Below are 24,020 nucleotides of genomic sequence, written 5' to 3'. Positions count from 1 at the left end.
ACATACCTCCCACTGTACATTAACCATCACGTCCCGACAAACTTCCCAATGCACAGTAACCATCACACCCCAACATACCTCCCACTGTACAGTAGCCGTCACGGTCCGACATACGTCCCACTGTACAGTAACCCTCACACACCGACATACCTCCCACTAAAGAGTAACCATCACGGACCGACCTACTTCCCACTGTACAGTAACCATCACACCCTGACATATCTCCCACTGTACAGTAATCATCACACACCGACATACCTCCCACTGTACAGTAACCGTCACGGTCCGACATACATCCCACTGTACAGTAATCCTCGCACCCCGACATACCTGCCCCTATACATTTAACCATCACGGCCCGACATACCTCCCACTGTACAGTAACCATCACACCACGACATACCTCCCACTGTACATTAACCATCAAGAACCGACATTCCTCCCACTGTACAGTAACCATCACTGTCCGACATACCTCCCACTGTACAATAACCATCAAGGCCCGAAATACTTCCCACTGTACAGTAACCATCACGGCCTGCCATACCTCCCACTGTACAGTAACCATCACACCCGGACATACCTCCCACTGTACAGTAATCATCACGGCCCGACATACCTCCCACTGTACAGTAACCATCACACCCCGACATACCTCCCACTGTACAGTAACCCTCACACCCGGACATACCTCCCACCATACAGTAACCATCACACCCCGACATACCTCCCACTGTACAGTAACCATCACACCCCGACATACCTCCCACTGGACAGTAACCATCACACCCCGACATACCTCCCACTGTACAGTAACCATCACACCCCGACATACCTCCCACTGTACAGTAACCCTCACGGCCCGACATACATCCCACTGTACAGTAACCGTCACGGTCCGACATACCTCCCACTGTACAGTAACACTCACACCCCGACAAACCTCCCACTGTACAGTAACCATCACACCACGACATGTCTCCCACTGTACAGTAACCATCACGCCCCGACATACCTCCCACTGTACATTAACCATCAAGTCCCGACATTCCTCCCACTCTACAGTAACCATCACGGCCCGAAATACCTCCGAGTGTACAGTATCCATCACACCCCGACATACCTCCCAATGTACAGTAACCATCACACCCGCGACATACGTCCCACTGTACAGTAACCATCACACCCCGACATACCTCCCACTGTACAGTAACCATCACGGCCCGACATGCCTCCAACTGTACAGTAACCGTCACGGCCTGAAATACTTCCCACTGTACAGTAACCATCACTCCCAGACAATCCTCCCACTGTACACTAACCATCAAGTCCGGACATTCCTCCCACTGTACAGTTACCATCACTGTCCGACATACCTCCCACTGTACAATAACCATCACGGCCCGAAATACTTCCGACTGTACAGGAGCCATCACACCCCGACATACCTCCCACTGTACAGTAATCATCACGGCCCCACTTACCTCCCATTGTACAGTAACCATCACAGTCCAACATACCTCCCACTGTACAGTAACCATCACTCCCCAACATACCTCCCACTGTACAGTAACCATCACACCCCGACATCCCTCCCACTGTACAGTAACCATCACACCTCGACATACCTCTCATTGTACAGTAACCATCACGTCCCGATATACCTACCAGTGTGCAGTAACCATCACACCCCGACATAGCTCCCACTGTATAGTAACCATCACGGCCCGATATACCTATCACTGTGCAGTAACCATCACACCCCGACATACCTCCCACTGTACAGTAATCATAACACCCCGACATACCTCCCACAGAACAGTAACCATCACGGCCCGACATTCCTCCCACTGTACAATATCCATCACGGCCTGATATACCTCCCACTGTGCAGTAACCATCACACCCCGACATACCCGACACTTTACAGTAACCATTATGTTCCGACATAACTCCCACTGTACAGTAACCATGACGGTCCGACATACCTCCCACTGTACAGTAACCATCACACCCCGACATACCTCCCACTGTACAGGAAACATCACGGCCCGACATACCTCCCACTGTACAGTAACCGTCTCGGCCTGACATATTTTCCACTGTACAGTAACCATCACACCCAGATAAAGCTCCCACTGTACAGTAACCATCACGGCCCGACATAACTCCCACTGTACAGGAACCGTCACGGTCCGACATACGTCCCACTGCACAGTAACCCTCACACACCGACATACCTCCCACTGAACAGTAACCATCACGGACCGACATACTTCCCACTGTACAGTAACTATCACACCCCAACATACCTCACACTGTACAGTAACCATCACACCCCAACATACCTCCCACTGTACATTAACCATCACGGCCCGACATCCCTCCCACTGTAAAGTAACCATCACGGCCCGACATCCCTCCCACTGTGCAGCAACCATCACATCCGACATACCACACCCTATACAATAACCATCACGGCCCGACATACTTCCCACTGTACAGTAACCATCACACCCCGACATATCTCCCACTGTACAGTAACCATCACACCCCGAAATACCTCCCACTGTACAGTAACCGTCACGATCCGACATACCTCCCACTGTACAGTAACCATCACACCCCGACATACCTCCCACTGTACAGTAACCCTCGCACCCCGACATACCTCCCACTGCACAATAACCCTCGCATCCCGACATACCTCCCCCTATACAGTAACCATCACGGCCTGACATACCTTCCACTGTGCAGTAACCATCACACATCGACATACCTCCCACTAAATAGTAACCTTCACGGTCCGACATACCTCCCACTGTACAGTAACCCTCGCACCCCGACACACCTTCCCCTATAAAGTAACCATCACGGCCCGACATACTTCCCACTGTACAGTAACCATCACACCCCGACACACCTCCAACTGTAAAGTAACCTTCACGGCCCGACATCCCTCCCACTGTACAGAAACTATCACGCCCCGACATACCTCCCACTGTGCAGCAACCATCACGGCCCGAAATACCTCCCACTGTACGGTAACTATCACGTCACGACATTCCTTCCACTGTACAGTAACCATCACTCCCAGACATACCTCCCACTGTACAGTAACCATCACACCCCGACATACCTCCCACTGTGCATTAACCATTAAGAACCGACATTCCTCCCACTGTACAGTAACCATCACTGTCCGACATACCTCCCACTGTACAGTAACCATCACACCCCTACATACCTCCCACTGTACCGTAACCATCACCGTCCGACATACCTCCCATTGTACAGTAACCATCACAGTCCAACATACCTCCCACTGTACAGTAACCATCACTCCCCAACATACCTCCCACTGCACAGTAACCATTACAACCCAACATACCTCTCACTGTACATTAACCATCACGTCCCGACATACCTTCCACTGTACAGTAACCATCACAGCCCGACATACCTCCCACTGTACAGTAACCATCAGACCTCGACATACCTCTCATTGAACAGTAACCATCACGGCCCGATATACCTACCAGTGTGCAGTAACCATCACACCCCGACATAGCTCCCACTGTACAGTAACCATCACGGCCCGATATACCTATCACTGTGCAGTAACCATCACACCCCGACATACCTCCCACTGTACAGTAATCATAACACCCCGACATACCTCCCACTGAACAGTAACCAGCACGGCCCGACATTCCTCCCACTGTACAATATCCATCACGGCCTGATATACCTCCCACTGTGCAGTAACCATCACACCCCGACATACCTGCCACTTTACAGTAGCCATCATGTTCCGACATAACTCCCACTGTACAGTAACCATGACGGTCCGACATACCTCCCACTGTACAGTAACCATCACACCCCGACATACCTCCCACTGTACAGTAACCATCACACCCCGACATACCTCCCACTGTACAGTAACCCTCGCACCCCGACATACGTCCCCCTATACAGTTACCATCACGGTCCGACATACCTCCCACTGTACAGTAACCATCACACCCCGACATACCTCCCACTGTACAGTAAACATCACGGCCCGACATACCTCCCACTGTTCAGTAACCGTCTCGGCCTGACATACTTTCCACTGTACAGTAACCATCACACCCAGACAAACCTCCCACTGTACAGTAACCATCACACCCCGACATACCTTCCACTGTACAGTAACCATCACGGCCCGACATACCTCCCACTGTACCGGAACCGTCACGGTCCGACATACGTCCCACTGTACAGTAACCCACACACACCGACATACCTCCCACTGTACAGTAACCATCACGGACCGACATACTTCCCACTGTACAGTAACTATGACACCCCGACATACCCCCCACTGTACAGTAACCATCACACCCCAACATACCTCCCACTGTACATTAACCGTCACGGCCCGACATCCCTCCCACTGTAAAGTAACTATCACGGCCCGACATCCCTCCCACTGTGCAGCAACCATCACATCCCGACATACCTCCCACTGTACAGTAACCGTCACGGTCCGACATAACTCCCACTGTACAGTAACCCTCGCACCCCGACATACCACCCCCTATACAATAACCATCACGGCCCGACATACTTCCCACTGTACAAAAACCATCACACCCCGACATATCTCCCACTGTACAGTAACCATCACACCCCGAAATACCACCCACTGTACAGTAACCGTCACGATCCGACATACCTCCCACTGTACAGTAACCGTCAGGATCCGACATACCTCCCACTGTACAGTAACCCTCGCACCCCGACATACCTCCCAGTGTACAGTAACCATCACACCCCGACATACCTCCCACTGTACAGTAACCCTCGCACCCCGACATACCTCCCCCTATACAGTAACCATCACGGCCCGACATACCTTCCACTGTACAGTAACCATCACACCCCGACATACCTCCCACTGTACAGTAACCGTCACGGTCCGACATACCTCTCTCTGTACAGTAACCCTCACACCCCGACACACCTTCCCCTATACAGTAACCCTCGCACCCCGACATACCTCCCACTGTACAGTAACCATCACACCCCGACATACCTCCCACTGTACAGTAACCCTCGCACGCCGACATACCTCCCACTGCACAGTAACTCTCGCACCCCGACATACGTCCCCCTATACAGTTACCATCACGGCCCGACATACCTTCCACTGTACAGTAACCATCACACCCCGACATACCTCCCACTGTACATGAACCATCAAGATCCGACATTCCTCCCACTGTACAGTAACTATCACGGCCCGAAATACCTCCCACTGTACAGTAACCATCACACCCCGACATACCTCCCACTGTACAGTAACTATCACAGCACGACATACCTCCCACTGTACATTAACCATCACGTTCCGACAAACTTCCCAATGTACAGTAACCATCACAGCCCGACATACTTCCCACTGTACACTAACCATCACGTCCCGACATTCCTTCCACTGTACAGTAACCATCACACCCCGACATACCCCCCACTGTACAGTAACCATCACACCCCAACATACCTCCCACTGTAAAGTAACCGTCACGGTCCGACATACGTCCCACTGTACAGTAACCCTCACACACCGACATACCTACCACTAAAGAGTAACCATCACGGACCGACATACTTCCCACTGTACAGTAACCATCACACCCTGACATATCTCCCACTGTACAGTAACCATCACACACCGACATACCTCCCACTGTACAGTAACCGTCACGGTCTGACATACCTCCCACTGTACAGTAACCGTCGTACCCCGACATACCTGCCCCTATACAGTAACCAACACGGCCCGACATACCTCCTACTGTACAGTAACCATCAAGAACCGACATTCCTCCCACTGTACAGTAACCATCACTGTCCGACATACCTCCCACTGTACAATAACCATCAAGGCCCGAAATACTTCCCACTGTACAGTAACCATCACGGCCTGCCATACCTCCCACTGTACAGTAACCATCACACCCCGACATACCTCCCACTATACAGTAATCATCACGGCCCGACATACCTACCACTGTACAGTAACCATCACACCCCGACATACCTCCCACTGTACAGTAACCCTCGCACCCCGACATACCTCCCACTGCACAGTAACCCTCGCACCCCGACATACGTCCCCCTATACAGTAAACATCACAGCCCGACATAACTTCCACTGTACAGTAACCATCACACCCCGACATACCTCCCACTGTACATGAACCATCAAGACCTGACATTCCTCCCACTGTACAGTAACTATCACGGCCCGAAATACCTCCCACTGTACAATAACTATCACAGCACGACATACCTCCCACTGTACATTAACCGTCACGTCCCGACAAACTTCCCAATGTACAGTAACCATCACAGATCGACATACCTCCCACTGTACATTAACCATCACGTCCCGACATTCCTTCCACTGTACAGTAACCATCACACCCCGACATACCCCCCACTGTACAGTAACCATCACACCCCAACATACCTCCCACTGTACAGTAACCGTCACGGTCCGACATACGTCCCACTGTACAGTAACCCTCACACACCGACATACCTCCCTCTAAAGAGTAACCGTCACGGACCGACATACTTCCCACTGTACAGTAACCATCACACCCTGACATATCTCCCACTGTACAGTAACCATCACACACCGACATAACTCCCACTGTACAGTAACCGTCACGGTCCGACATATCTCCCACTGTACAGTAACCATCACACCCCGACATACCTCCCACTGTACATGAACCATCAAGACCTGACATTCCTCCCACTGTACAGTAACTATCACGGCCCGAAATACCTCCCACTGTACAATAACTATCACAGCACGACATACCTCCCACTGTACATTAACCGTCACGTCCCGACAAACTTCCCAATGTACAGTAACCATCACAGATCGACATACCTCCCACTGTACATTAACCATCACGTCCCGACATTCCTTCCACTGTACAGTAACCATCACACCCCGACATACCCCCCACTGTACAGTAACCATCACACCCCAACATACCTCCCACTGTACAGTAACCGTCACGGTCCGACATACGTCCCACTGTACAGTAACCCTCACACACCGACATACCTCCCTCTAAAGAGTAACCGTCACGGACCGACATACTTCCCACTGTACAGTAACCATCACACCCTGACATATCTCCCACTGTACAGTAACCATCACACACCGACATAACTCCCACTGTACAGTAACCGTCACGGTCCGACATATCTCCCACTGTACAGTAACCCTCGCACCCCGACATACCTCCGACTGTACAGTAACCATCACGGCCCGACATACCTCCCACTGTACATTAACCATCAAGAACCGACATTCCTCCCACTGTACAGTAACCATCACTGTCCGACATACCTCCTACTGTACAATAACCATCACACCCCGACATACCTCCCACTATGCAGTAATCATCACGGCCCGACATACCTCCCACTGTACATTAACCTTCACGGCCCGACATCCCTCCCACTGTACAGAAACTATCACACCCCGACATACCTCCCACTGTGCAGCAACCATCACGTTCCAACATACCTCCCACAGTACAGTAACCATCACGGTCCGACATACCTCCTACTGTACAGTAGCCATCACACCCCGACATACCTCCAACTGTACAGTAACCAACACACCCCGACATACCTCCCAATGTACAGTAAACACTACAGCCCGACATTGCTCCCACTGTACAGTAACCATCAAGGCCCGACATCCCTCTCACTGTACAGTAACCATCACAACCAGGCATACCTCCCACTGTACAGTAACCAACACACCCCGACATACCTCCCAATGTACAGTAAACACCACAGCCCGACATTCCTCCCACTGTACAGTAACCATCAAGGCCCGACATCCCTCTCACTGTACAGTAACCATCACAACCAGACATACCTCCCACTGTACAGTAACCATCACGGTCCGACATATCTCCCACTGTACAGTAACCATTACACCCCGACATACCTCCCACTGTACAGTAACCATTACACACCGACATACCTCCCACTGTACAGTAACCATCACAACCAGACATACCTCCCACTGTACAGTAACCATCACGGTCCGACATATCTCCCACTGTACAGTAACCATTACACCCCGACATACCTCCCATTGTACAGTAACCATGACGGCCCGACATATCTCCCACTGTACAGTAACCATGACAGCCCGACATACCTCCCACTGTACAGTAACCATGACGGCCCGACATACCTCCCACTGTACAGTAACCATCACTCCCAGACATACCTCCCACTGTACAGTAACCATCACTCCCAGACATACCTCCCACTGTACATTAACCATCACGTCTCGACATACCCCCCACTCTATAGTAACGATCACACCCCGACATACGTCCCATTGTACAGTAACTATCACGGCCCGACATATCTCCCACTGTACAGTAACCATCACACACCAACATATTTCCCACTGTAGAGTAACCATCACACACCGACATACCTCCCACTGTACAGTAACCATCACAGCCCGATATACGTCCCATTGTCCTGTACCCAACACACCCCGACATAACTCCCACTGTGCAGTAACCGTCGCGGCCCGACATACCTGCCACTGTACAGTAACCATCATGGCCCGACATACCTCCCACTGTACAGTAACCATCACACCCCGACATACGTGGCCCCTGTAAAGTAACTATCACAGACCGATATACTTCCACTGTACAGCAACCATCACGGCGTGACATACCTCCCACTCTACAGTAACCATCGCACACCGACATACCTCCCACTGTACAGTAACCATCACACCCCGACATACCTCCCACTGTACATTAACTATCACAGCCCGACATACCTCCCACTGTACAGTAACCATTACACCCCGACAAACCTCCCACTGTACAGTAACCATCACGGCCCGACATCCCTCCCACTGTACAGTAACCATCACACGACGACATACCTCCCACTGTACAAAAACCATCAGACCCCGGCATACCTCCCACTGTACAGTAACCATCACAGCCAGGCATACCTCCCACTGTACAGTAACCCTCACGGCCCGACATACCTCTCACTGTACAGTAACCATCACACCCCGACATACCTCCCACTGTACAGTAACTATCACACCCCGACATACCTCACACTGTACAGTAACCATCACGGCCCGACATCCCTCCCACTGTGCATTAACCATCACGTCCCGAAATACGTTCCACGGTACAGTAACCATCACAGCCCGAGATACCTCCCACTGTACAGTAAACATCACAGCCCGACATTCCTCCCACTGTTGAGCAACCATCACAGCCCGACATACCTCCCACTGTGCAGTAACCATCACACACCGACATACCTCCCATTGTACAGTAACCATCACGGTTCGACATACCTCCCACTGTACAGTAACCATCACATCCCGACATACCTCCCACTGTACAGTAAACATCACTGCCCGACATACCTCCCACTGTACATTAACCTTCACGGCCTGACATACTTTCCACTGTACAGTTATCATCACACCAGACAAAACTCCCACTGTACAGTAACCATCACACACCGACATACCTCCCACTGTACAGTACCATCACGGCCCGACATTCGTCCAACTGTTCAGTAACCATCACAGCACGACATACCTCCCACTGTACATTAACCATCACAGCCCGAAATACCTCCCGCTGTACAGTAACCATCACGGCCCGACATTCGTCCAACTGTTCAGTAACCATCACGGCCCGACATACCTCCCACTGTACAGTAGCCATCACACCCCGACATAACTCCCACTGTACAGTAACCATCACACCCCGACATACCTCCCACTGTACAGTAACCATCACACCCTGACATACCTCCCACTGTACAGTAACCATCACGACCCGACATACCTCCCACTGTATAGTAACCGTCACACCCCGACATACCACCCACTGTACAGTAACCATCACGCCCCGACATACCTCCCAGTGTACAGGAACCATCACATCCCGACATACCTCCCACTGTAGAGTGACCATCACGACCTGACATACTTCCCACTATCCAGTATCCATCACACTCCGACATTCCTCCCACTGTACATAACCATCACACCCGACATACCTCCCACTGTAGAGTAACCATCACGACCTGACATACTTCCCACTGTACAGTAACCATCACACCCCGACATACCTCCCACTGTACAGTAACCATCACAGCCCGATATACGTCCCATTGTACAGTAAACATCACACCCCGACATACCTCCCACTGTACATTAACCATAAAGTCCCGACATTCCTCCCACTGTACAGTAACCATCACACCCCAACATACCTCCCACTGTAAAGTAACCGTCACGGTCCGACATACGTCCCACTGTACAGTAACCCTCACACACCGACATACCTACCACTAAAGAGTAACCATCACGGACCGACATACTTCCCACTGTACAGTAACCATCACACCCTGACATATCTCCCACTGTACAGTAACCATCACACACCGACATACCTCCCACTGTACAGTAACCGTCACGGTCTGACATACCTCCCACTGTACAGTAACCGTCGTACCCCGACATACCTGCCCCTATACAGTAACCAACACGGCCCGACATACCTCCTACTGTACAGTAACCATCAAGAACCGACATTCCTCCCACTGTACAGTAACCATCACTGTCCGACATACCTCCCACTGTACAATAACCATCAAGGCCCGAAATACTTCCCACTGTACAGTAACCATCACGGCCTGCCATACCTCCCACTGTACAGTAACCATCACACCCCGACATACCTCCCACTATACAGTAATCATCACGGCCCGACATACCTACCACTGTACAGTAACCATCACACCCCGACATACCTCCCACTGTACAGTAACCCTCGCACCCCGACATACCTCCCACTGCACAGTAACCCTCGCACCCCGACATACGTCCCCCTATACAGTAAACATCACAGCCCGACATAACTTCCACTGTACAGTAACCATCACACCCCGACATACCTCCCACTGTACATGAACCATCAAGACCTGACATTCCTCCCACTGTACAGTAACTATCACGGCCCGAAATACCTCCCACTGTACAATAACTATCACAGCACGACATACCTCCCACTGTACATTAACCGTCACGTCCCGACAAACTTCCCAATGTACAGTAACCATCACAGATCGACATACCTCCCACTGTACATTAACCATCACGTCCCGACATTCCTTCCACTGTACAGTAACCATCACACCCCGACATACCCCCCACTGTACAGTAACCATCACACCCCAACATACCTCCCACTGTACAGTAACCGTCACGGTCCGACATACGTCCCACTGTACAGTAACCCTCACACACCGACATACCTCCCTCTAAAGAGTAACCGTCACGGACCGACATACTTCCCACTGTACAGTAACCATCACACCCTGACATATCTCCCACTGTACAGTAACCATCACACACCGACATAACTCCCACTGTACAGTAACCGTCACGGTCCGACATATCTCCCACTGTACAGTAACCATCACACCCCGACATACCTCCCACTGTACATGAACCATCAAGACCTGACATTCCTCCCACTGTACAGTAACTATCACGGCCCGAAATACCTCCCACTGTACAATAACTATCACAGCACGACATACCTCCCACTGTACATTAACCGTCACGTCCCGACAAACTTCCCAATGTACAGTAACCATCACAGATCGACATACCTCCCACTGTACATTAACCATCACGTCCCGACATTCCTTCCACTGTACAGTAACCATCACACCCCGACATACCCCCCACTGTACAGTAACCATCACACCCCAACATACCTCCCACTGTACAGTAACCGTCACGGTCCGACATACGTCCCACTGTACAGTAACCCTCACACACCGACATACCTCCCTCTAAAGAGTAACCGTCACGGACCGACATACTTCCCACTGTACAGTAACCATCACACCCTGACATATCTCCCACTGTACAGTAACCATCACACACCGACATAACTCCCACTGTACAGTAACCGTCACGGTCCGACATATCTCCCACTGTACAGTAACCCTCGCACCCCGACATACCTCCCACTGTACAGTAACCATCACGGCCCGACATACCTCCCACTGTACATTAACCATCAAGAACCGACATTCCTCCCACTGTACAGTAACCATCACTGTCCGACATACCTCCTACTGTACAATAACCATCACACCCCGACATACCTCCCACTATGCAGTAATCATCACGGCCCGACATACCTCCCACTGTACATTAACCTTCACGGCCCGACATCCCTCCCACTGTACAGAAACTATCACACCCCGACATACCTCCCACTGTGCAGCAACCATCACGTTCCAACATACCTCCCACAGTACAGTAACCATCACGGTCCGACATACCTCCTACTGTACAGTAGCCATCACACCCCGACATACCTCCAACTGTACAGTAACCAACACACCCCGACATACCTCCCAATGTACAGTAAACACTACAGCCCGACATTGCTCCCACTGTACAGTAACCATCAAGGCCCGACATCCCTCTCACTGTACAGTAACCATCACAACCAGGCATACCTCCCACTGTACAGTAACCAACACACCCCGACATACCTCCCAATGTACAGTAAACACCACAGCCCGACATTCCTCCCACTGTACAGTAACCATCAAGGCCCGACATCCCTCTCACTGTACAGTAACCATCACAACCAGACATACCTCCCACTGTACAGTAACCATCACGGTCCGACATATCTCCCACTGTACAGTAACCATTACACCCCGACATACCTCCCACTGTACAGTAACCATTACACACCGACATACCTCCCACTGTACAGTAACCATCACAACCAGACATACCTCCCACTGTACAGTAACCATCACGGTCCGACATATCTCCCACTGTACAGTAACCATTACACCCCGACATACCTCCCATTGTACAGTAACCATGACGGCCCGACATATCTCCCACTGTACAGTAACCATGACAGCCCGACATACCTCCCACTGTACAGTAACCATGACGGCCCGACATACCTCCCACTGTACAGTAACCATCACTCCCAGACATACCTCCCACTGTACAGTAACCATCACTCCCAGACATACCTCCCACTGTACATTAACCATCACGTCTCGACATACCCCCCACTCTATAGTAACGATCACACCCCGACATACGTCCCATTGTACAGTAACTATCACGGCCCGACATATCTCCCACTGTACAGTAACCATCACACACCAACATATTTCCCACTGTAGAGTAACCATCACACACCGACATACCTCCCACTGTACAGTAACCATCACAGCCCGATATACGTCCCATTGTCCTGTACCCAACACACCCCGACATAACTCCCACTGTGCAGTAACCGTCGCGGCCCGACATACCTGCCACTGTACAGTAACCATCATGGCCCGACATACCTCCCACTGTACAGTAACCATCACACCCCGACATACGTGGCCCCTGTAAAGTAACTATCACAGACCGATATACTTCCACTGTACAGCAACCATCACGGCGTGACATACCTCCCACTCTACAGTAACCATCGCACACCAGACAAAACTCCCACTGTACAGTAACCATCACACACCGACATACCTCCCACTGTACAGTACCATCACGGCCCGACATTCGTCCAACTGTTCAGTAACCATCACAGCACGACATACCTCCCACTGTACATTAACCATCACAGCCCGAAATACCTCCCGCTGTACAGTAACCATCACGGCCCGACATTCGTCCAACTGTTCAGTAACCATCACGGCCCGACATACCTCCCACTGTACAGTAGCCATCACACCCCGACATAACTCCCACTGTACAGTAACCATCACACCCCGACATACCTCCCACTGTACAGTAACCATCACACCCTGACATACCTCCCACTGTACAGTAACCATCACGACCCGACATACCTCCCACTGTATAGTAACCGTCACACCCCGACATACCACCCACTGTACAGTAACCATCACGCCCCGACATACCTCCCAGTGTACAGGAACCATCACATCCCGACATACCTCCCACTGTAGAGTGACCATCACGACCTGACATACTTCCCACTATCCAGTATCCATCACACTCCGACATTCCTCCCACTGTACATAACCATCACACCCGACATACCTCCCACTGTAGAGTAACCATCACGACCTGACATACTTCCCACTGTACAGTAACCATCACACCCCGACATACCTCCCACTGTACAGTAACCATCACAGCCCGATATACGTCCCATTGTACAGTAAACATCACACCCCGACATACCTCCCACTGTACATTAACCATAAAGTCCCGACATTCCTCCCACTGTACAGTAACCATCACTGCCCGACATACCTACCACTGTACAGAATCCATCACACCCCGACATACCTCCCACTGTACAGTAACCATCACAGCCCGATATACGTCCCATTGTCCAGTAACCATCACACCCCGATATACCTCCCACTGTACAGTTACCATGACGGATCGACATACCTCCCACTGTACCGTAAACATCACACCCCGACATACCTCCCACTGTACAGCAACCATCACGGCGCGACATACCTCCCACTGTACAGTAACCATTACGGCCCGACATACCTCCCACTGCACAGTAACCATCACGGACCGACATACCTCCCAATGTACAGCAACCATCACGGCGTGACATACCTCCCACTGTACAGTAACCATCACGGACCGACATACCTCCCACTGTACAGCAACCATCACGGCGCGACATACCTCTCACTGTACAGTAACCGTCACGGCCCGACATACCTCCCACTGTGCAGAATCCATCACACCCCGACATACCTCCCACTGTACATTAACCATCACGTCCCGACATTCCTTCCACTGTACAGTAACCATCACACCCCGACATAACTCCCACTGTACAGTAACCAACGCACCCCGACATACCTCCCACTGTACATTAACCACCACGGCCCGACATTCCTTCCACTGTACAGTAACCATCACACCCCGACATAACTCCCACTGTACAGTAACCAACGCACCCCGACATACCTCCCACTGTACAGTAACCACCACGGCCCGACATACATCCTACTGTACAGTAACCGTCACGGTCTGACATACTTCCCAATGTACAGTAACCATCACACCCCGACATACCTCCCACTGTACAGTAACCGTCACTCCCCGACATTCCTCCCACAGTGCACTAGCCATCACGGCCCGACATCCCTCCCTCTGTACAGTAAACATCACGGTCCGACATACCTCCCACTGTACAGTAACCCTCACGCCCCGGCATACCTCCCCTATACACTAACCATCACACCCCGACATACCTCCAACTGTACAGTAACCATCATGTCCCGACATTCCTCCCGCTGTACAGTAACCATCACTGGCCGAAATACCTCCCACTGTACAATAACCATCACACCCCGACATACCACCCAATGTACAGGAACCATCACACCCCGACATATCTCCCACTGTACTGTAACCATCACACCCCGACATATCTCCCACTGTACTGTAACCATCACACACCGACATTCCTCCCACTGTACAGTAACCATCACGGCGGGACATAACTCCCACTGTACAGAAACCATCACACCCGGACAACCCTCCCACTGTACAGTAACCGTCACACCCCGACATACCTCCCACTGTACAGTAACCATCACGGCCCGACATACTTCCAAATGTACATTAACCATCACGTCCCGATGTATCTTACACTGTACAGTAACAATCACAGCCCGAAATACCTCCCACTGTACAGTAACCATCACGGCCTGCCACACCTCCCACTGTACAGTAACAATCACACCCCGACATACCTCCCACTGTACAGTAACCATCACGGCCAGACATACCTCCCACTGTATAGTAACCATCGCGGCATGACATACCTCCCACTGTACAATCAACATGACGGCCCGACATACCTCCCACTGTACAGTAACCAACACACCCCGACATACCTCCCACTGTACATTAACCATCACACCACTACATACCTCCCACTGTACAATAACCATCACACCCCGACATACCTCCCACTGTACATTAACCATCACACCACTACATACCTCCCACTGTACAATAACCATCACACCCCGACATACCTCCCACTGTAAAGTAACCATCACGCCCCGACATACCTCCAACTGGACAGTAACCATCACAGCCCGAAATACCTCCCACTGTGCAGCAACTATCACATACCTACAGACCTCCCACTGCACAGTAACCATCACACCCCGACATATCTCCCACTGTACTGTAACCATCACACACCGACATACCTCCCACTGTACAGTAACCATCACGGCGGGACATAACTCCCACTGTACAGAAACCATCACACCCGGACAACCCTCCCACTGTACAGTAACCGTCACACCCCGACATACCTCCCACTGTACAGTAACCATCACGGCCCGACATACTTCCAAATGTACATTAACCATCACGTCCCGATGTATCTTACACTGTACAGTAACAATCACAGCCCGAAATACCTCCCACTGTACAGTAACCATCACGGCCTGCCACACCTCCCACTGTACAGTAACAATCACACCCCGACATACCTCCCACTGTACAGTAACCATCACGGCCAGACATACCTCCCACTGTATAGTAACCATCGCGGCATGACATACCTCCCACTGTACAATCAACATGACGGCCCGACATACCTCCCACTGTACAGTAACCAACACACCCCGACATACCTCCCACTGTACATTAACCATCACACCACTACATACCTCCCACTGTACAGTAACCATCACGGCCCGACATACCTCCCACTCTACAGTAACCATCACGGCCCGACATACCTCCCACTGTACAGTAACCATCACGGCCTGACATACCTCCCAATGTATAGTAACCATCACGGCCAGACATACATCCCACTGTACTGTAACAATCACACCCCGACATACCTCCCAATATATAGTAACCATCACGGCCCGACATACCTCCCACTGTACACTAACTATCACATCCCGACATACCTCCCACTGTACAGTAACCATCACGGACCGACATACCTCCCACTGTACAGTAACCGTCACGGCCCGACATACCTCCCACTGTAAGTAACCATCACGGCCCAACATACCTCCCACTGTATAGTAACCATCATGGAACGACATACCTCCGACTGTACTGTTACTATCACACCCCGACATACCTTCCACTGTACAGTAACCATCACGGCCTGACATTTCTCCCACTGTACAGTAACCATCACACCCCGACATACCTCCCACTGTACATTAACCATCACGGCCCGACATACCTCCCACTGTACAGTAACCGTCAGGGCCCGACATACCTCCCACTGTACAGTAACCATCACGGCCCGACATACCTCGCACTGTACAGTAACCATCACGGCCCGACATACCTTCCACTGTACAGTAACCATCACAGCCGGACATACCTCCCACTGTACAGTAACCATCACGGCCCGACATACCTCCCAATGTATAGTTACAAACACGGCCAGACATAGCTCCCACGGTACAGTAACTATCAAACCCCGACAAACCTCCCAAGATACAGTAACCATCATGGACCGACATACCTCCCACTGTACAGTAACCGTCACGGCCCGACATACCTCCCATCGTACAGTAACCATCACGGCCCGACATACCTCCCACTGTATAGTAACCATCATGGAACGACATACCTCCGACTGTACTGTTACTATCACACCCCGACATAACTTCCACTGTACAGTAACCATCACGGCCTGACATACCTCCCACTGTATAGTAACCGTCACACCCCGACATACCACCCACTGTACAGTAACCATCACGCCCCGACATACCTCCCAGTGTACAGGAACCATCACATCCCGACATACCTCCCACTGTAGAGTAACCATCACGACCTGACATACTTCCCACTATCCAGTATCCATCACACTCCGACATTCCTCCCACTGTACATAACCATCACACCCCGACATACCTCCCACTGTAGAGTAACCATCACGACCTGACATACTTCCCACTGTACAGTAACCATCACACCCCGACATACCTCCCACTGTACAGTAACCATCACAGCCCGATATACGTCCCATTGTACAGTAAACATCACACCCCGACATACCTCCCACTGTACATTAACCATAAAGTCCCGACATTCCTCCCACTGTACAGTAACCATCACTGCCCGACATACCTACCACTGTACAGTAACCATCACACCCCGACATACCTCCCACTGTACAGTAACCATCACAGCCCGATATACGTCCCATTGTCCAGTAACCATCACACCCCGATATACCTCCCACTGTACAGTTACCATGACGGATCGACATACCTCCCACTGTACCGTAAACATCACACCCCGACATACCTCCCACTGTACAGCAACCATCACGGCGCGACATACCTCCCACTGTACAGTAACCATTACGGCCCGACATACCTCCCACTGCACAGTAACCATCACGGACCGACATACCTCCCAATGTACAGCAACCATCACGGCGTGACATACCTCCCACTGTACAGTAACCATCACGGACCGACATACCTCCCACTGTACAGCAACCATCACGGCGTGACATACCTCCCACTGTACAGTAACCATCACGGACCGACATACCTCTCACTGTACAGTAACCGTCACGGCCCGACATACCTCCCACTGTGCAGAATCCATCACACCCCGACATACCTCCCACTGTACATTAACCATCACGTCCCGACATTCCTTCCACTGTACAGTAACCATCACACCCCGACATAACTCCCACTGTACAGTAACCAACGCACCCCGACATACCTCCCACTGTACATTAACCACCACGGCCCGACATTCCTTCCACTGTACAGTAACCATCACACCCCGACATAACTCCCACTGTACAGTAACCAACGCACCCCGACATACCTCCCACTGTACAGTAACCACCACGGCCCGACATACATCCTACTGTACAGTAACCGTCACGGTCTGACATACTTCCCAATGTACAGTAACCATCACACCCCGACATACCTCCCACTGTACAGTAACCGTCACTCCCCGACATTCCTCCCACAGTGCACTAGCCATCACGGCCCGACATCCCTCCCTCTGTACAGTAAACATCACGGTCCGACATACCTCCCACTGTACAGTAACCCTCACGCCCCGGCGTACCTCCCCTATACACTAACCATCACACCCCGACATACCTCCAACTGTACAGTAACCATCATGTCCCGACATTCCTCCCGCTGTACAGTAACCATCACTGGCCGAAATACCTCCCACTGTACAATAACCATCACACCCCGACATACCACCCAATGTACAGGAACCATCACACCCCGACATATCTCCCACTGTACTGTAACCATCACACCCCGACATATCTCCCACTGTACTGTAACCATCACACACCGACATTCCTCCCACTGTACAGTAACCATCACGGCGGGACATAACTCCCACTGTACAGAAACCATCACACCCGGACAACCCTCCCACTGTACAGTAACCGTCACACCCCGACATACCTCTCACTGTACAGTAACCATCACGGCCCGACATACTTACAAATGTACATTAACCATCACGTCCCGATGTATCTTACACTGTACAGTAACAATCACAGCCCGAAATACCTCCCACTGTACAGTAACCATCACGGCCTGCCACACCTCCCACTGTACAGTAACAATCACACCCCGACATACCTCCCACTGTACAGTAACCATCACGGCCAGACATACCTCCCACTGTATAGTAACCATCGCGGCATGACATACCTCCCACTGTACAATCAACATGACGGCCGACATACCTCCCACTGTACAGTAACCAACACACCCCGACATACCTCCCACTGTACATTAACCATCACACCACTACATACCTCCCACTGTACAATAACCATCACACCCCGACATACCACCCAATGTACAGGAACCATCACACCCCGACATACCTCCCACTGTAAAGTAACCATCACGCCCCGACATACCTCCAACTGGACAGTAACCATCACAGCCCGAAATACCTCCCACTGTGCAGCAACTATCACATACCTACAGACCTCCCACTGCACAGTAACCATCACACCCCGACATATCTCCCACTGTACTGTAACCATCACACACCGACATACCTCCCACTGTACAGTAACCATCACGGCGGGACATAACTCCCACTGTACAGAAACCATCACACCCGGACAACCCTCCCACTGTACAGTAACCGTCACACCCCGACATACCTCCCACTGTACAGTAACCATCACGGCCCGACATACTTCCAAATGTACATTAACCATCACGTCCCGATGTATCTTACACTGTACAGTAACAATCACAGCCCGAAATACCTCCCACTGTACAGTAACCATCACGGCCTGCCACACCTCCCACTGTACAGTAACAATCACACCCCGACATACCTCCCACTGTACAGTAACCATCACGGCCAGACATACCTCCCACTGTATAGTAACCATCGCGGCATGACATACCTCCCACTGTACAATCAACATGACGGCCCGACATACCTCCCACTGTACAGTAACCAACACACCCCGACATACCTCCCACTGTACATTAACCATCACACCACTACATACCTCCCACTGTACAGTAACCATCACGGCCCGACATACCTCCCACTGTACAGTAACCATCACGGCCTGACATACCTCCCAATGTATAGTAACCATCACGGCCAGACATACATCCCACTGTACTGTAACAATCACACCCCGACATACCTCCCAATATATAGTAACCATCACGGCCCGACATACCTCCCACTGTACACTAACTATCACATCCCGACATACCTCCCACTGTACAGTAACCATCACGGACCGACATACCTCCCACTGTACAGTAACCGTCACGGCCCGACATACCTCCCACTGTAAGTAACCATCACGGCCCAACATACCTCCCACTGTATAGTAACCATCATGGAACGACATACCTCCGACTGTACTGTTACTATCACACCCCGACATACCTTCCACTGTACAGTAACCATCACGGCCTGACATTTCTCCCACTGTACAGTAACCATCACACCCCGACATACCTCCCACTGTACATTAACCATCACGGCCCGACATACCTCCCACTGTACAGTAACCGTCAGGGCCCGACATACCTCCCACTGTACAGTAACCATCACGGCCCGACATACCTCGCACTGTACAGTAACCATCACGGCCCGACATACCTTCCACTGTACAGTAACCATCACAGCCGGACATACCTCCCACTGTACAGTAACCATCACGGCCCGACATACCTCCCAATGTATAGTTACAAACACGGCCAGACATAGCTCCCACGGTACAGTAACTATCAAACCCCGACAAACCTCCCAAGATACAGTAACCATCATGGACCGACATACCTCCCACTGTACAGTAACCGTCACGGCCCGACATACCTCCCATCGTACAGTAACCATCACGGCCCGACATACCTCCCACTGTATAGTAACCATCATGGAACGACATACCTCCGACTGTACTGTTACTATCACACCCCGACATAACTTCCACTGTACAGTAACCATCACGGCCTGACATACCTCCCACTGTACAGTATACCATCACGGCCCGACATACCTCCCACTGTACAGTAACTATCACATACCGACATACATCCCACTGTACCGTAACCATCACGGTCCGACATACCTCCCACTGTACATTAACCATCACGGCCCGACATACCTCCCACTGTACAGTAACCATCACGGCCAGACATACCTCCCCCTGTACAGTAACCATCACGGCCCGACATACCTCCCAATGTATAGTAACCATCACGGCCCGACATACCTACGACTGTACAGTAACTATCAAACCCCGAAATACCTCCCAAGGTACAGTAACCATCACGGACCGACATACCTCCCACTGTACAGTAACTGTCACGGCCCGACATACCTCCCAATATATAGTAACCATCACAGCCCGACATACCTACGACTTTACAGTAACTATTAAACCCCGAAATACCTCCCAAGGTACAGTAACCATCACGGACCGACATACCTCCCACTGTACAGTAACCGTCACGGCCCGACATACCTCCCACTGTACAGTAACCATCATGGAACGACATACCTCCGACTGTAATGTTACTATCATACACCGACATACCTTCCACTCTACAGTAACCATCACGGCCTGACATACCTCCCACTGTACAGTAACCATCACGGCCCGACATACCTCCCACTGTACAGTAACCATCACGGCCCGACATACCTCCCACTGCACAGTAATCATCACGACCCGACATAACTTCCACTGTACAGTAACCATCACGGCCCGAGATCCGTCCCACTGTAGAGTAACGATCACACCCCGACATACCTCGCAATATATAGTAACCATCACGGCCCGACATACCTCCCACTGTACAGTAACTATCACACCCCGACATACCTCCCACTGTACAGTAACCATCACGACCCGACATACCTCCCACTGTACAGTAACCGTCACGGCCCGACATACCTCCCACTGTACAGTAACCATCACAGCCCGAGATACCGCCCACTGTGCAGCAACTATCACATACCTACAGACCTACCACTGTCCAGTAACCATCACACCCCGACATATCTCCCACTGTACTGTAACCATCACACCCCGACATACCTCCAACTGTGCAAAACCATAACGGCCCGACATACCTCCCACTGTACATTAACCATCACGGCCCGACATCCCTCCCACTGTACAGTAACCATCACACCCCGACATACCTCCCACTGTGAAGTAACCATCTCGGCCCGACATGCCTCTCACTGTACAGTAACCATCAAGGCGTGACATACCTCCCACTGTACATTAACCATCACGGCCCGACATACCTCCAAATGTACATTAACCATCACGTCCAGATGTATCTTACACTGTACAGTAACAATCGCAGCCCGAAATACCTCCCACTGTACAGTAACCATCACGGCCTGCCACACCTCCCACTCTACAGTAACCATCACAAACCGACATACCTCCCAATGTACACTAACCATCACGGCCCGACATTCCTCCCACTGTACAGTAACCATCACGGTCCGACATACCTCCCACTGTACAGTAACCGTCACGGCCTGACATACCTCCCACTGTATAGTAACCATCACGGCCCAACATACCTCCCACTGTACAATCAACATGACGGCCCGACATACCTCCCACTGTACAGTAACCAACACACCCCGACATACCTCCCACTGTACATTAACCATCACACCCCTACATACCTCCCACTGTACAGTAACCATCACGGTCCGACATACCTCCCACTGTACATTAACCATCACAGCCCGACATACCTCCCACTGTACAGTAACCATCACGGCCCAACATACCTCCCACTGTACAGTAACCATCACGGCCCGACATACCTCCCAATGTATAGTAACCATCACCGCCAGACATACCTCCCACTGTACTGTAACAATTACACCCCGACATACCTCCCACTATACAGTAACCGTCACGGCCTGACATACCTCCCACTGTATAGTAACCATCACGGCCCGACATACCTCCCACTGTATAGTAACCATCATGGAACGACATACCTCCGACTGTACTGTTACTATCACACCCCGACATATCTTCCACTGTAGAGTAACCATGACGGCCTGACATTTCTCCCACTGTGCAGTAACCATCACACCCCGACATACCTCCCACTGTACATTAACCATCACGGCCCGACATACCTCCCACTGTACAGTAACCGTCACGGCCCGACATACCTCCCACTGTACAGTAACCATCACGGCCCGACATACCTCCCAGGGTACGGTAACCATCACGGCCCGACATACCTCCCACTGTACAGTAACTATCACACCCCGACATACATACCACTGTACAGTAACCATCACGGTCCGACATACCTCCCACTCTACA

Source organism: Chiloscyllium punctatum, chromosome 52 (genome assembly GCF_047496795.1).
Source record: "Chiloscyllium punctatum isolate Juve2018m chromosome 52, sChiPun1.3, whole genome shotgun sequence".
NCBI classification, from domain to species: domain Eukaryota; kingdom Metazoa; phylum Chordata; class Chondrichthyes; order Orectolobiformes; family Hemiscylliidae; genus Chiloscyllium; species Chiloscyllium punctatum.
Note: the sequence above shows the minus strand (reverse complement) of the source record.